Source organism: Suncus etruscus, chromosome X (assembly GCF_024139225.1).
Source record: "Suncus etruscus isolate mSunEtr1 chromosome X, mSunEtr1.pri.cur, whole genome shotgun sequence".
In the NCBI taxonomy this organism is placed as follows: domain Eukaryota; kingdom Metazoa; phylum Chordata; class Mammalia; order Eulipotyphla; family Soricidae; genus Suncus; species Suncus etruscus.
Genome location: NC_064868.1, coordinates 33,267,980 through 33,283,049, shown reverse-complemented (window position 1 = coordinate 33,283,049; position 15,070 = coordinate 33,267,980). Strand labels below are relative to the sequence as shown.

Sequence of the window (15,070 nt, the reverse complement as noted above, 5' to 3'; positions counted from 1 at the left end):
AATCATGAACAACGTTGTAATCACATTGATTAAATAAAAGGAAAAACAAACAGAAGGAAGTACTACTTGAAAATGGTAAAGATGCCAGTGATATGACTCAATGGATTGGAGAATATGTCTACGATATACAAGGCCCTGATTTTGATCTGTGGCATTACATCACTCCCCAAGCACTTTTAGAGTAGCCTCTAGGCCTCCTGAGTACCACTGAGTGGAACGTGTATTAAAATGAAATGAGCACAATATCAGCAAGTAACTCATGTTCATCAGAACAGGGAGGACTCGAGGCTAGAGAGATAGCATGGAGGTAAGGCGTTTGCCTTTCATGCAGAAGGTTGGTGGTTGGAATCCCGGCATCTCATATGGTCCCCCGAGCCTGCCAGGAGCTATTTCTGAGCATAGAATCAGGAGTAACCCCTCATTGTCGCCGGGTGTGACCCAAAAACCAAAAACCAAAAAAAAAGGGAGGACTTTATATGTTTTGTGTATGAAGAATGAATGTTTCTGTATTGTTCTAGATATGGTAATTATTGGCTTAATTTTATCTTTATTAGAGATTCTCTAAGTATTGTATATATTCAGTGAGAAGACATTTTCTCTTATCCTCACTGTTCAAATTATATCAATGTTAGCACTGTCTTTAGACTTTTGCCAAATATAAACACTGGACCTCTGAAAAACTCAATGCTCAGAGAAAGAGTAATAAGCTGAACATATGGTCATTGTTAATGATTGTTATTATTTTTAAATATAAATAATTATCACTGACACAGTATACTCAAATGATAAGAATGTCAGACTTGATCCTTTCAATACAGTCAAAATAGGACTGCAACTTGCTTTGTTTATTTCTCCTGACTTCCTCATAAAATAAGCATGCATGTTGTTTAAATTAAAATATTGAACTTGGAGCAAAATTCTTAGGGATATTTATAACAGAATTTTACATAGTAAGAGTTGATATGAAAGTTATTTATGCTAAAATTTCTAGTAGTAATAATACACATTCTTTGGGGAGAGTATGTTCAATGGGGTAAGACATGATTTATGTACCAGTAGCATAAATTGCTAAAGTAGTACATTTCTATATAAATCAATTTTATTACAGATAAAGCAGATTACCTACTTTATCTCATGCAATATTTTGGTATCAGATAGTAGAGAGAATTACTGCAAATAAAAATAAGTTAAAGCAATTACTCTGTACCTAGTTTAAGAGAAAAATGTTTCTCCCCAGTCTTTTATAAAAATCTTAACTGCTTCAATTAATGCTAAAACCATTATGAGATTTTTTTTAATCTTGGTATGGCATCAAAACTGGTGAGAAATCTTTGTGTTAATGAGTTTTAAATGATCTTCTGGGGAATAACTTAGTGACTTTGGAATTACTGTCCTGACTTTAGTTAATGTTTCAATGGAGAAAACAACTTTTGAAAATTCTGATTGATAATAGAAGTTAAAGTTAGATGATTGAAACATAGGAAATAAGATGCCAGGAATCACTCTTCCAATAAATCAGTTTATTAGTCTTAAGTATGAGAAGCAAGTGAAGTAAATGTTAAGGGTTTTGAGGTCTAAAACACATTCAAACACTTGAAAGATTAATTACCAAAAATTGAGAAAAATTTGTTTTCTTTTCATTTTTATTAAGTGTAGTCACACATATTAAAACTTTCTACATTAATAAGTTAAAATTACCTTAGTTAATGCAAAAATGAACAATGAATAGGCTGTGCAAAAGTAAGCAATGATTTAGTGTTTTTATTTATTTATTTATTTATTTATTTATTTACCCCCATTCTTCACAATACAGACCAGGCAAAGGGCCTGGGCTGAGGTATATATGGGGTGCATTTACTGTACCTCCTCTTTTTATACAGTCAGTGTAAAGAACAGCCTGTGGTAAGCATTGGGAGGCTTTATCTTTTCTTTTTTCACTTTTTGATTTATATTCATACATACATACATACATATAAATATAACCTTCACCAGTGCAACCAAGTGTCACTCCTTCCCACTCCATACAGACAGGCTTTCTACTTCCCTCATCCAGTCACATTTTGTTATGATATTTGTCAGTGTAATTATTTCTGTGACTGCACCAAACAATCCCTGTGGTGAGCTTCATGTTGGGAGCTGGGCCCTCTAGTCCTCCTCTATTTTGTCTCTGAGAATCATTACACAAATGTTTTTCAATTTTCTCAAAACACATAGATGAGTGAGACCATTCTGTGTTTATCTCTCTGCCTCTGACTTATTTCACTCAGCATAATAGATTCCATATACATCCATGTATAGGAAAATGTCATGACTTTATCTTTTCTGATGGCTGCATAATATTCCATTGTATACTGTAGGATTAAATAACAAAAAGGCCCTTTAGATGGAGCTGGATGGTGGTGGAATGAATGGAGGGGCCTTTCTCTGCTGTCCCAGCACCACATGTCTCCAAACCCCACCAGCTGTCGGGTCTACCGGTACAGGTGGCAGCAAGGAGAAAATCCACTCACTCTAACTACACTCACACCTTTTTGTGATGAACTGGCTAACCTGGGCTGGACCTTCTGGCCCTTAATTATACTGTCTCTGGATATTGTTACTATACTATATCTTGTTTTTCATGTATTCCATAAATGAATGAGAGTATTCTATGTCTGTCATTTTCTTCTGGGTAATTTCACTCATCATAATAATCTCTATGTCCATCATTGTATAAGGAAAATTCATGACTTCATTATTCCTAATGCCTGTATAGGCATTATGTAGTTGTACCACAGTTTCTTTAGCCACTCATCTGTTGTTGGGTACCTGGGTTGTTTCCAGATTCTGCCTTTTGTAAATTTTTCTGGGATGAATTTAGAGGTGCAGAGTAGAAAATACACCAAGGCATCTACATAGGAAAGGAAGAAGTGAAGGTCTTTCTTTTTCTTTTCTTTTCTTTTTATTTTTTTTTGCAGATGACATAATACTGTATCTAGAAAATCCTAAAGACTCCACAAAACACTTCTAGAAATAATAGTTATATAGTAAAGTGGCAAGCTACAAAGTTAATACACAAAAATCTATGGTTTTTCTATACACAAATTATAAGATGAAAAAGATAAAAAAAATCCCATTCAGAGTTGTGCTCCAAAAATCAAGTACCTTGTAGTCAACTTAAATAAAGAGGGGGAAGAGCTATACAAAAATAAAAACCTACAAGAAATAGAGGTTGGAGCGATAGCGCAGTGGTAGGGTGTTTGCCTTGTACACGGCTGATCCAGGATGGACCTCTGTTCAAACCCCGGCATCCCATATGGTCCCCCAAACCAGGAGAGATTTCTGAACACATAGTCAGGAGTAACACCTGAGCATCACATAGTGTGATAAAAACTTCAAGTAAGGAAAGAGGACATTAGTAAATGGAAACATGCCCAGCTCATGGATTGGGAGAATAAACATCATTAAAATGTCAATATTTCATAATTTTGCATCTGTTTTTGGACTGAATACATTTTGGAAGTGAATCCAGTTTAATGGGGAGTTTCTACTCATTTTTAGAATCCATCTAATGCTTATGGTTTGTTTTAACATGTTTTAATAAGGTAGTCAACTTTTCGTTTTTATTTTGTTAATTGTTCAGTAATAAACATCTTTGTACAAAATATTGTTACAGATTTTTTCATAAGTTTTTGTTAAACATTTTTAAATTTTTTCTGTGACATGAGTGTGTGATTTGAATATTCTTTATTATTTATATAACTCATGCCACTATATCATTTTGCATTAATTAGATGAATATGTATGTATTCATAAAGTATCTGAAGATATTTGTCTTCCATTATTTCCTCTTTCTTTCATCACTGCCTGTCCTTAGTTTGATGTTTTGATTCAGTTGTTTAGTAAAATAAGAATTTTTATAAATCTACAATTCCTTTCTAATATTTTGACAGTTCGGCTAAGTCCTTAGGCATAAATTTGAGATACCTTATCTTTTCTCTATCTCATAGATGATGCCTCTAACTCGAAGTCTCTAATTGCCTGCCTGAAACTTTTCCTTTGTAAATACATTTCTTTTATCAATCTCCTTTAAGGTACTTCTCTTTATCCTTAGATTTAGAATATGCCAAAGTATCTTTTTTCTCATCAAAGTTACTTAGGTTTCAGATAGTCTGTAATGTTGAGATACAAGTATTTTTTAACATAATTTTTCCTCTTGTTTAATGCTTCCCAGTTACTCTATCTCTTTACATTTATATACTGGGTTTTCAGATCTCATACTTCGTGCTATTTTTAACCCCACAACTAGCATCTATATTTTAAAAATATTTGTATGTTGAAATATGTTTTCTTTGTCCCTTTTGAAGCCATTATTTAAGTTCCAGTTAGTTAAGCTCTTCTTTTTAGGGAAAGAGGGGGTTTAAATGATATAACAAGATGCTTGGGACTGTCTCCTTACGCTGTGCTCAGAGATCATTCTTGGTAGCGCTCAGGGACCACATGTGGCACTAAATATCAAACTAATGTCAACTGTATGCAACTCAAGCACCAAATCCTTATACTACCTTTCTGACTCCTCATTAAGCTCTTGTTTGTCAACAATTGCTGAATGTTTAAATTTTAAAATTTTAGCAGTATTTTTTTTATTTTTGGTCTGATATTTGTTTCTTAGGGAGTTGCTGAAACTCCCTCTCATTTAAATGTTCGTGTATGCTCCCATGCTATCCTAGTGTTCATACTTGCATTTTCTCCTTTTACCTCGAGGTCTTTTATATATTTTGTTCTTTTCTTTATTCTTTTTGTTCTGTTCCCCTAGATAGGTTTCTGTTTGATGTCTATGGTTCTTTAATCAGAGGCACATAGAATACAAAGGAATTAGCAGTTTTTTGTTTGCTTTTTTTTGCTATATGGAATGTTAATAAACTAAGTGATCTATTTCCAGTTCTGCAAAGAAGCATCAAAAGTGGATTGTGAGGGCTAGTATGGCAAGTTGGGTCCTTTTTCTTGCACATAGCAAACCTGGGTTCTATATCTGGCATCCCCATGTGATCCTCTGAGCCTACCTGGAGTGATCCTTCAGTACAGAACCTGGAATAAGGTCTGAGCAAAGTTGGGTTTGACCCCCAAACAACAAAGAAATAAGTTGGCAGAAGGAAACTTTTCTGTTTATTTAGCTTTTTACAAAGACCCAGGATTTCTAAATGCAGTGTCCCTTAGAACTCATTCTACTTTCTCAGCTCTTCTGGAATGTTTCTGAATGTTCATGAATTGCTAGGTCCATAAGAAACATTTATCATAACCAGCATAAATTTCCATGACAAGTTCTACCGAGCACCTGTGGTATTTTGTTGTCTTTTCTCGACCTATATTTCACCCAGAAGGTGAATATTTTCCCTCTTTTGATTTTTTCTCTTTTTTCTCTCTTTGCCTATCTTTTTCTCACCTCCAACAGAAGATCACAAGGCCTATTCTTCTCATTGGTCAGTGTAAGGCAAGCAACATAACTGCTCTGGTACCTTTTTCAGTAATAACTTTTCAACCTACGGTAATCCATGAGTAACTGAAATAGCAGAAGGTAAAACTTAAGATGAATATGTAATTTTCATTATGCACTGTATATTTGTGAGTACTATAGTGTTTTATAAAATTCATATAAATTTATGTAATTATAGATTATTAAACTTAAAATACTATATGAAATTTTTTCCCTGTCGTGTATTTCCTTTTTCTCCATTTTCTCTGCATTATCACATTGTAATTTCAGGAATTTAATTTACAGAAATATTTTAGTCTTTCCTTGTACACTTGCTCGAATGTTTCTTCAAGTGCATTCTGCATCTGTGATGTTTTTAAGCAGGATTTATTTCTTACTTACAATATGCTCAAAGTTTCATTCTGCTTGTTTTCTTACCTGCCCTGGAATGCTTGAATTCTGTGCTGCTTTGCCACTCTTTATTCAAGCACTTTATATCTTTGTGCTATGTTCTGGTCTGGGTTGTGGGGGTCATTTTAATCTCCTATTGTAAAAAATTATAAAATCATCCTGACATGGGTCCAAGTTGGAAACAGATTCCTCTTTGGTTAGAAGCAAGGTTGTTAAGAATCACCTGCATGACCCCATTATGAAGCTGTCCTTCTTTGCCTTTCCCTGATAGATACAGGATTTTTCAATTTAATGTGTTTATCCCACTACCATATGGACTATATATTTAGAGATTTTTGTTAAATTCCATTGAAGTAAGAGGAATACTCAGATATCACTGACTTTGCTTATCTGACAAAATGTTATTTTGTTGCATTTTTTATAGCTATGTACTACAAAACAGTGATTTAAATACTGAGATCTGATATTCTTTAACTTTTTTCCAGTGTACAACTTTTAAATTTTCCAATATTTTTGTCATTTTGGTTTACTTTTTATTTTACAGTATTTTCTTTATCCAGCATAGGATTTTTTAAAAATTACTAATAAAAGTGTTATGAACAGGGGCTGGTGCAGTGACATGAAGCGGTAAGGCCTCTGACTTGCGAGCGCTAGCATAGGACAGACCGCTGTTCGATCCTCCAGTGTCCCATATGGTCCCCCATGCTAGGAGCGATTTCTGAGCACATAGCTAGGAGTAACCCCTGAGCTTCACCGGGTGTGGCCCAAAAAACAATGAAAAATATTATGAGCAACTATGTAATTCATGATCTTTAATTTATAAAAAAATGGAATGACAGTTTTATATAGGTTTGACATCCATATCATTGCAAATAAAAATCAGTCCTCTTAGTCCTACCGGAAGTAGGACTTGAACATGGTACACCTTGAGCATAGAGCCAGGTGTAATTAATACCTGATCTCCTCTACTGGAGTGACTCAAATAGAAAAAAAGTAGGAAGGAAGGAAGGAAGGAAGGAAGGAAGGAAGGAAGGAAGGAAGGAAGGAAGGAAGGAGGGAGGGAGGGAGGGAGGGAGGGAGGGAGGGAGGGAGGGAGGGAGGGAGGGAGGGAGGGAGGGAGGGAAGGAAAAGAAGAAAGAAAATTGAAACACGCTAAAGTAAGAAACTGCAACTCAGCCAGTTTTATGGACTAGCTGAAGTCAAAGCTTCAAAATTGTTTCATAAACTTAATTTAAAAGTGTAATAATTGAGAAATGATTATTTTGTTTCATTAAAGAGACTGAGTGTAGTATTGAGAAATAGTTTGTAGGTTTAAAATCTACAAAGTCAAAGGCTAGTATAATTGACACAGTATTAATACTTTTTTTTAGATACTCTGTTTTTCATATTTATAATATATAATTAAACAAAACGAGTATTAGTCAAATATGTAGGTGTACAATGGAGTAAGACACAGAAGTTTCATTTTGAAAAGTCGGCACTTTGGATAAGATTTGATTTGCTATTAGGCAGGTGGTGGACCCAAATTTGACAAAACTGTAATAGTCACATCACTCAGGCAAGTTGGGATGGTATGCAAAATTTCTTATGGAGTGCACATCATTCCATATCTTTCAACAATCTCATAGACTGAATTTGAACTTTTTGTTCTGATCTTCAAAGTTATTTTCAACTTGGTTGCTGATCCCAAGAAACCTTTGAACCTTCGAATTTAGTGATAGAATCCTTTGACTCTAATAAGAAATCTTTCTTTGGAAAACAACAGTGAAACCAATTTCAATCTGATTTTCACAGACAGCTATCTGAAATCTTAACAATGATTATGGTGATGGCTTTTATATAGTTAATATCTATTAATTGAAATACTATACCGTGTATGGAAATATTTATTGAATGATCCATAAATAATGACTATCTTAAAAACATTAATGCCAAAATTTTCCATGAAATAAACTGGAGTATATTAAAATTTATTTTTGGTTTTTCGGCCACACCCATTTGATGCTCAGGGGTTACTCCTGGCGAAGCGCTCAGAAATTGCCCCTGGCTTGAGGGGACCATATCGGACGCCGGGGGATTGAACCGTGGTCTTTCCTTGGCTAGCGCTTGTAAGGCAGACACCTTACCTCTAGCGCCACCTCACTGGCCCCAGAGTATATTAAATTTTACATTTCTAAATTCCAAATCTAGCAAAAGAGTTACATTTAAAACTCAAAAAATATTTCTATGACTCTAGTCTACCAAAGCTATTGGAACACCAAAATCATATTGGAATGATAGCACAGCGATAGGATGTTTGCCTTGACATAGCTGACCCTGGACAGACACAGGTTCGCTCCCCGGCATCCCATAAGTCCCCTGAGCCTGCCAGGATTGATTTCTGAGCAAAGAGCTGAGTAACCCCTGAGCACTGTCAGGTAGGGTCTAAAGCCATCCCCAAAAAGGAAAGACCAAAAATTTCAAGTAAAGAGAATAAAATACATACCATACTGAAAATATAAAACAAAAATAAGATCATCAGGGTAAATGGAGGCAAATACAGATAAACAATTTCTAGGAATACATTTCTTCCAAGGTTACACAGTATCTTTAAAGAGTAGTCAGAACTTTCCATGAGTGATTGTTTAATTAATATGCCCCCCCAGGGGCCAGTGAAGTGGTGCTAGAGGTAAGGTGTCTGCTTTGCAAACGCTAGCCAAGGAAGGACCGTGGTTAGATCCCCCAGCGTCCCATATGGTCCCCCCAAGCCAGGGGCAATTTCTGAATGCTTAGCCAGGAGTAACCCCTGAGCATCAAATGGGTGTGGCCCGAAAAAAACAAAAAACAAAAATGGTCCCCCAAGCATGGCAGGGGAGATTTCTGAGTGCAGAGCCAGAAGTAACTCCTGAGCACTAACGGTGTAACCCCCCACAAATTTATTCATAACTGATCCCTTCATATGCACCTAGTTCTTGAAATCATTCTTCTACCTCTGCACTAGTCAATAAATCTTATTTTTTCTGACAAAATATTACTCCTATTAGCCTTTGACTGATCAGATATCAGATCTAAAGGGCAGGCACCCTACCTGTTGTACTGTTACTCTGATCCAAAATAGTACTCTTTTTGTTTATAGTTTTAGTGTTTGTAAATATTAAAATTTAAAATATAATTTAGGTATTATGATTCCAGTGCTGTTAATGATTGTGATATTGCAGTACAAAATTACTGCACCCACCATCACCAAAAATGCCGACGCCCTTAAGTCACTTCTGATTCTATCTTACGCTACTCGCCCTCCTATATTTTTGTCCTGTCTTCATTTGCCCACACCTTTTCTTGGTAATCTGTTTTATAATTCAAGGATTCAGTTTTGCCATTTTTAATGCTGTCTATTCCCTTGTTTTGTTTTTATCAATATACTGCCAATGAGTAAGATTATCTGATATTTTCCTTCTCTGACTTTTTTTTTTTACTTAACATGCTACCCTATAGTTCTATCCCAGTTGTATCTGACAGTAATATTTAACCTTTTCTTACAGGTGCATAGTATTTTGTTGTATGTATATGTTATAACTTCTTTATCTGTTCATCTGTCAGTGGACATTTGAGTTGTTTTCATAACCTGGCTTAGGTTTTGCAGTGAATATGTGAATGCATATATCTATTCAAGTTAATGTGATTTTATTTTGGGGGTAGGTGGGATGTAGATGCTAAGATCAAATGATATTTATTTAGCTCCTAGTGTTAGTTACAGCTAAAATTGCTAGTGATTAAATTTATTCCAGTTGAATTCAAATGATGTAGCTCCAGATAATTTTAGGTCATTATTCAAAATCATCTCAGAAGTTCTGTTTTTATTTTATTCTGATATCGTGCAGTTTTAAAAGATTATTCGTGTGATTTTAAGTAATAGTGATTATTAGCTAATAGTGATTATTATAGTAACATCAAATTTAAAATAAAATCTCTGTTTGCATACATCTAAAGCAACTGATAAAAATAAGCAAGATAACAAATGATTATAAGGCACTGTGAAAGAAGAGATAATGATCACTTCATTGAAATAAATGGTAGATATTTGACCACATCACCTAATTAAGAGTTTCATTATATAAAAAGTTGTTATCAAGGAACTGGGAAGCAGAACACATGCTTGCATATGTGAGGCCCTGGCTATAGCAAAAATAAAATAAAACGGTCAAAAATATTTTCATGCTAGCAGAACAGTGTACATCAAAATTATAGTACTTTTTAAAATGTTTCCTAATTTTCAGTGATTTGATCCAATTAAACATTTTCTTGTTCTTGGAAAGATAGTAGAGAGTTTAAGGTTCATGCCAAGTGTGTGGCAAATTCTGGTTTGATCTTCCTCACCACATATGGTCCACTGAGCACAATCGGTAGAGATTCCTGAGCAATTAGACAGGAGTAGGTTCTGAGCATTGCTAGATATGGTTCTCTAATCCTCCCCCAGTATGTAACAATAACTTTAAAATTAGAGTGTATGGGTATATAATAGCTAAAAGAAATAGAATAACAAACGTTTATTAAATATTGTTTCAGATTTAATAGAATCTCAGTGGAACTGAACAAAATAGAGTAAATTTGTGAGGTGAGATAGTGACATGACTTTAAGGAAAAATAATGACACAGGATAGGGATTATAATTTCATTAATTATATATCAGTTGTTGAGTATCTTTATTTCATAATAGCACACTTACATTTTAATGGATTGTTGGATCACAATTAAAATCATCTCAATTTGTATTGTAAATGTTATTTGTTCTATTCATATTATCAAAAGCAAAGAAAAATAAAGAAAATCTGTGGTATTTCAATAGTTCCTTCTAAATATATTTGACTTATTTCATCTAGAAAGCCATTCCTTTATACTAAAATTCATTGCAGACACAAAAAGATTTAAGATTAAGGAATTCATAGAGATGGAAAGAAATAAGAATTTTCAAACAAGCATCTTCTAAAAAGTTGAATGACCTTTTGACATGGTATTTGCCAGCAATTTTTCCACAGTAATATGGGAAGCTGAGAAATAGCAATAGCTTTGAAAACTTTCATCCTGCTTTTTAAAGCCTGCTCTGATGTTCAAGCAAATTAAATTTCTCTTTGGTGGTTTCACTGCTGTCATTTTTCTTCATTGATAAAATATGTAAGAACTGAGCACTGGACATTAAATTGCATCCATTTATACAATGATGTTCCCATTATTCTTTGAGGTTTGGGGGCACGAATTAAAGGGAAGGGGTGCTTTTTCCTGTACAAAACTTGGCTGTTACTTTTGGATACTTGCAATTGTTATTATATAGTAGCTTGTCTGATGTCTCTGACAGGTAGTAAGTTAACAAAGACCTGTATCCTAGCCAGTTATAATATGACTGGATATGTGATTCCAAGGAGAAATATGTATCATGTGATGCTTTGAAGGTCAGGAAATAGCAAGAGGAAACAAATAAAAGGGCGGAAACAATAGAAGATATAAAGAGAATTGTAAGTTATAAAAATATTTCTTACAAGATGAACTAGAGGAAACAAAATTCATTATATAGTATTCTCAATATTACCTTGCTTAATTGGCCTAATTGAAGAAATCTGAATATTATGGTCATTCCCTTGCAATATCCATGTTAGAATCAGTATCTGACTTAATGAAATAATACTGTTTGGACAGCAGCAAGCAATGTAAGGATTAATTAGAGGCAATCAGTGTAATTCATGGAAGTAGATTTTCTTCACATAGCATCTAGAATCCAAGGGAGGGACACTAATCAAAATTGGTAGAAGCTACTTAATTTTAAATATAAACTATGAACCTCGGTGGCTATAGGCAATAGCCCTATTTATTTCTCAGTTTGAGGCATGTAGTTAAAAATTAAACATCCAGTTACATGTAGATGAATATCTTGCTGAGTTGTAGATACCTTGTAGGGGTTCTGAGCCTCAGGATTATAAAGCTTAGGTTCTTTATTAAAATTTCCTTTAACTTTAGGATTTATTTCTTTACAGTATACAATATGTTTTATGAAAATATATCCTGGATATTTTACCAATCTCCTAAATTTGTAATGATATAATTTAGGCATAGATTTTTTTTCATGCATGAAGACCATTTGGTAGATACGGATAATTGAATAGGTTTTAAAATATAAATGATACCATCATTTTATGGGCCAGTTCAGTATTAAAGTGATAAATTTAATTTTTGGAAACTACCGTCAATCTCTTTACCTTTTTCTTGATGATAGAAATAGCAAAGATAAAATAATTAAGGGAGAAAAGAATACTGAACTTCATGTGTCCAAAATCAATGATATTCAAGTCTATCTAGGAATAACTTGATCAATTAGGAGAAATTAGAAAGCTGGCTTAAATCATCTTCCTCAACTATTATGCTCCTATTGTGTTTTTGGATCATTCATGAACACATGTTTATACCCCTACTAGAATCCTGCAATTATTGCAATTTATTAAAGACCTTCTTTTAGATATGTTAAACTCAAATTAAAATTACTAGAACGTTTTAATAGCATATATTTTTCTCATACAGTATTCCACTGTAAAAAGAGAGAGACACATACATGGAAAATGAAAACAGTTATACTCTTAAAATTTGTAGATTAGAACCTATAGAAAAGGACAATGCATATTAAAACTCCTAGATTTTTTAAAGGCTTGATCATTTATTCATTTCCTAAGAATTTTCTCAGCATCTCTTATTAGTCATAGGAAAGAGAAAACTGTATCACTGTGATTTCTGTCTTGTAGTAAGATAAAGGCAACTGGATACATTTTAGGATAGATATTTATGCTTTTCTTTGGCATTCATTCAAGATGTACTCTAATAAATTTAGGGAACATGGCTTCTATGAGGCACCACGTAAGTCTGATACTGTTAATATTATTGTGAAATTTATAAAATAATTAAACCTCATTACATTAAATACATAGTAAGTAAACTCTTTTCGATAGTGTCTACTCTTTTAATATGTACTAGCATGCTCAAAGAAATTCTAGATTTCAGTAAAACTACAGTAAGAAGTGCCCACAAAGATTTTGTAAGCAAATAGATGTAAAAATACCTTTGATTTATGTCTTATGACTACAAACAAGATTTTAAAAAAGCCTCTTTATTTCTCTACAGGAAAGTTGATTTAAAACATTTTATTATATAAGACTCCATTTTTATTTGAAGTTAATAAAGATGCATAAATATGTGCAGAAAATTATAGTTATATGATAACTATAACTGTTTTACACCATATGCCTGGTGATTGCTTTTTCTGTGCTTTCTCAGTCCTATATCTAATGCATTGAAAGGAAAATCTAAATTAGTCACAGAGAATATAGAATGAGCTTATTGAGCTTCGGGGTATTTATATAAATTCATATATTGGTTGAAAATGAAAAATGTAGAATTGAATACTAAAAAAGGAAGAGACAAAGAAGGAAAAGAGGAAGAAGGACATGGGATACAATATCAAGTATAGATTTAAACCAACAATAGAAATGTGAAAGCCAGAGAAAGAATTCAGAGCTATTTGAGACTTGCAGTATTAAGAACTTTATTGTCTCTTTATGAGTAGGAAAAAGTTAAATGGAGTAAGATAAATTCAATTCATAAAAAGGAACATTTGCCTTGTATGTCCTGAGTTCAGCCCTTCTCAACCCTTGAGCAACACAGCAGAACTGATCCCTGAGTGCGCAGTCAGGAATAAGCCCCAAGAAATTTACTGACTCTTCCCTAATAATAGATCATTGATTTCATTCATATATTTGGGAAAAAGATGTATTACTGAAATGGAGGCCTTCCATCTAAGATAACAGGAAAAATAAAATAGATCTCTACTTCTAAAAGATTTAAACATAGAAAAACTGAACCAAAACTACTTAGGATCTACTTTTTTGTGCCTTGCTGTTTAAAAACACATTGCATATATCCATTTCTTAAGTAACACTGATGATGAAGTAGTGATACTGTTTCACAAATCTTCCCGGATGCATGCCAAACTTTTCCTGAAGCATCGCTTAACTATGAAAGAAACTTGGAGGGAAATGCAGGCAGGCAGCAAATTCATCAATTTATTGGATAAGTTACTGATAACACCTGCTTGTTCTTGCTGATGAATACTGGCATGATAAACATCTACCCAGATTAAAAATTGAAAGCTTATTATTATTTATTTGTACCCCTTAGTCTCAGTTCCAGGGGGTTGATTTGGGTAATTTGCCATCAATTTTGCAATGTAGCACATGTATATCTAAGTGTATGCTGTAGATATTCTTTTTGCTCATATGAAAAAGTGAAAATGGACTGAAAATTGCTATCTTTCCCTTGACAAGTTAATTAAGCCTCATAATCAGTCACAGTCATTTGAACAGCATGGTTGCTGGAATGAGAATTAGTAGGATACCTTAGTGGACAAATGGGGCGCATTTTGTAGAATGAAAGCTCTTTGACAAATATATAAATGTGAAAATATGATGAAAGGAAAACTGTTTTAAAAGAGAAGTCAACTTAATTATTAGTCAAACAATGGAACAGATGTTAAGGAAAATTTTCTCAAAATTCAAATAAAGGAACTGTGTACTTCAAATCATTAATTTAATGATTAAATATAATCATTATAATCAATATAATGTTAAATTATTTTAAGCATCTTCCGACCTGACTTAGAATTTCTTGATGTAATTATTGTTTTTTTCTCCTTAGTTCCAAGTCCATTGGCTATTATCAAATGCTTGTTGGATTGAGCAAAATGGTTTTCTTTGATGAAATGCTAGGTTTTATTATAGGATTTCATATTGTTTTCAAATTATCCTCATACAGCTTGAACACTGATGGCGAGATTAACATTTGCTTAATCATTCTCACTATATATTCATAGTATTAAATCTCAGAATTTTTCTAGGTAATGAAGTTAATTATTGAAAATGAAAATGGTTTTCTTTTCAACTGTAATTATGAATATGTTAAACTCACTAATAATAATCTGTTTATTTCATTATTTTGAATATTTTTTGGAACAATGGCCAATTTTATGACTATTTCCAGACATGTTATAAACCAAAATTAAACAAATTTTAATTTTCAAATTGGTAAAGGTTTCATTTTGGGTCTCAGTAATTATTTAGCAGGTTTAAAGTCTCTTGAGTTAAATCCCTGCTTCCTTATGTGCTGAGATGGTCAAGACAATCCCACTATTTATGA

General features: G+C 33.4%; 1 non-coding gene across 1 annotated transcript; it reads right to left on the bottom strand.

Annotated features, from left to right (window-relative positions):
* Positions 1-1,785: 1,785 nt before the first annotated feature.
* On the bottom strand, positions 1,786-1,919 carry LOC125999779 (small nucleolar RNA SNORA51). The gene has a single exon (XR_007492249.1). It is a non-coding gene; the product is annotated as a small nucleolar RNA SNORA51 (small nucleolar RNA).
* Between the last annotated feature and the right edge of the window lie 13,151 nt (positions 1,920-15,070).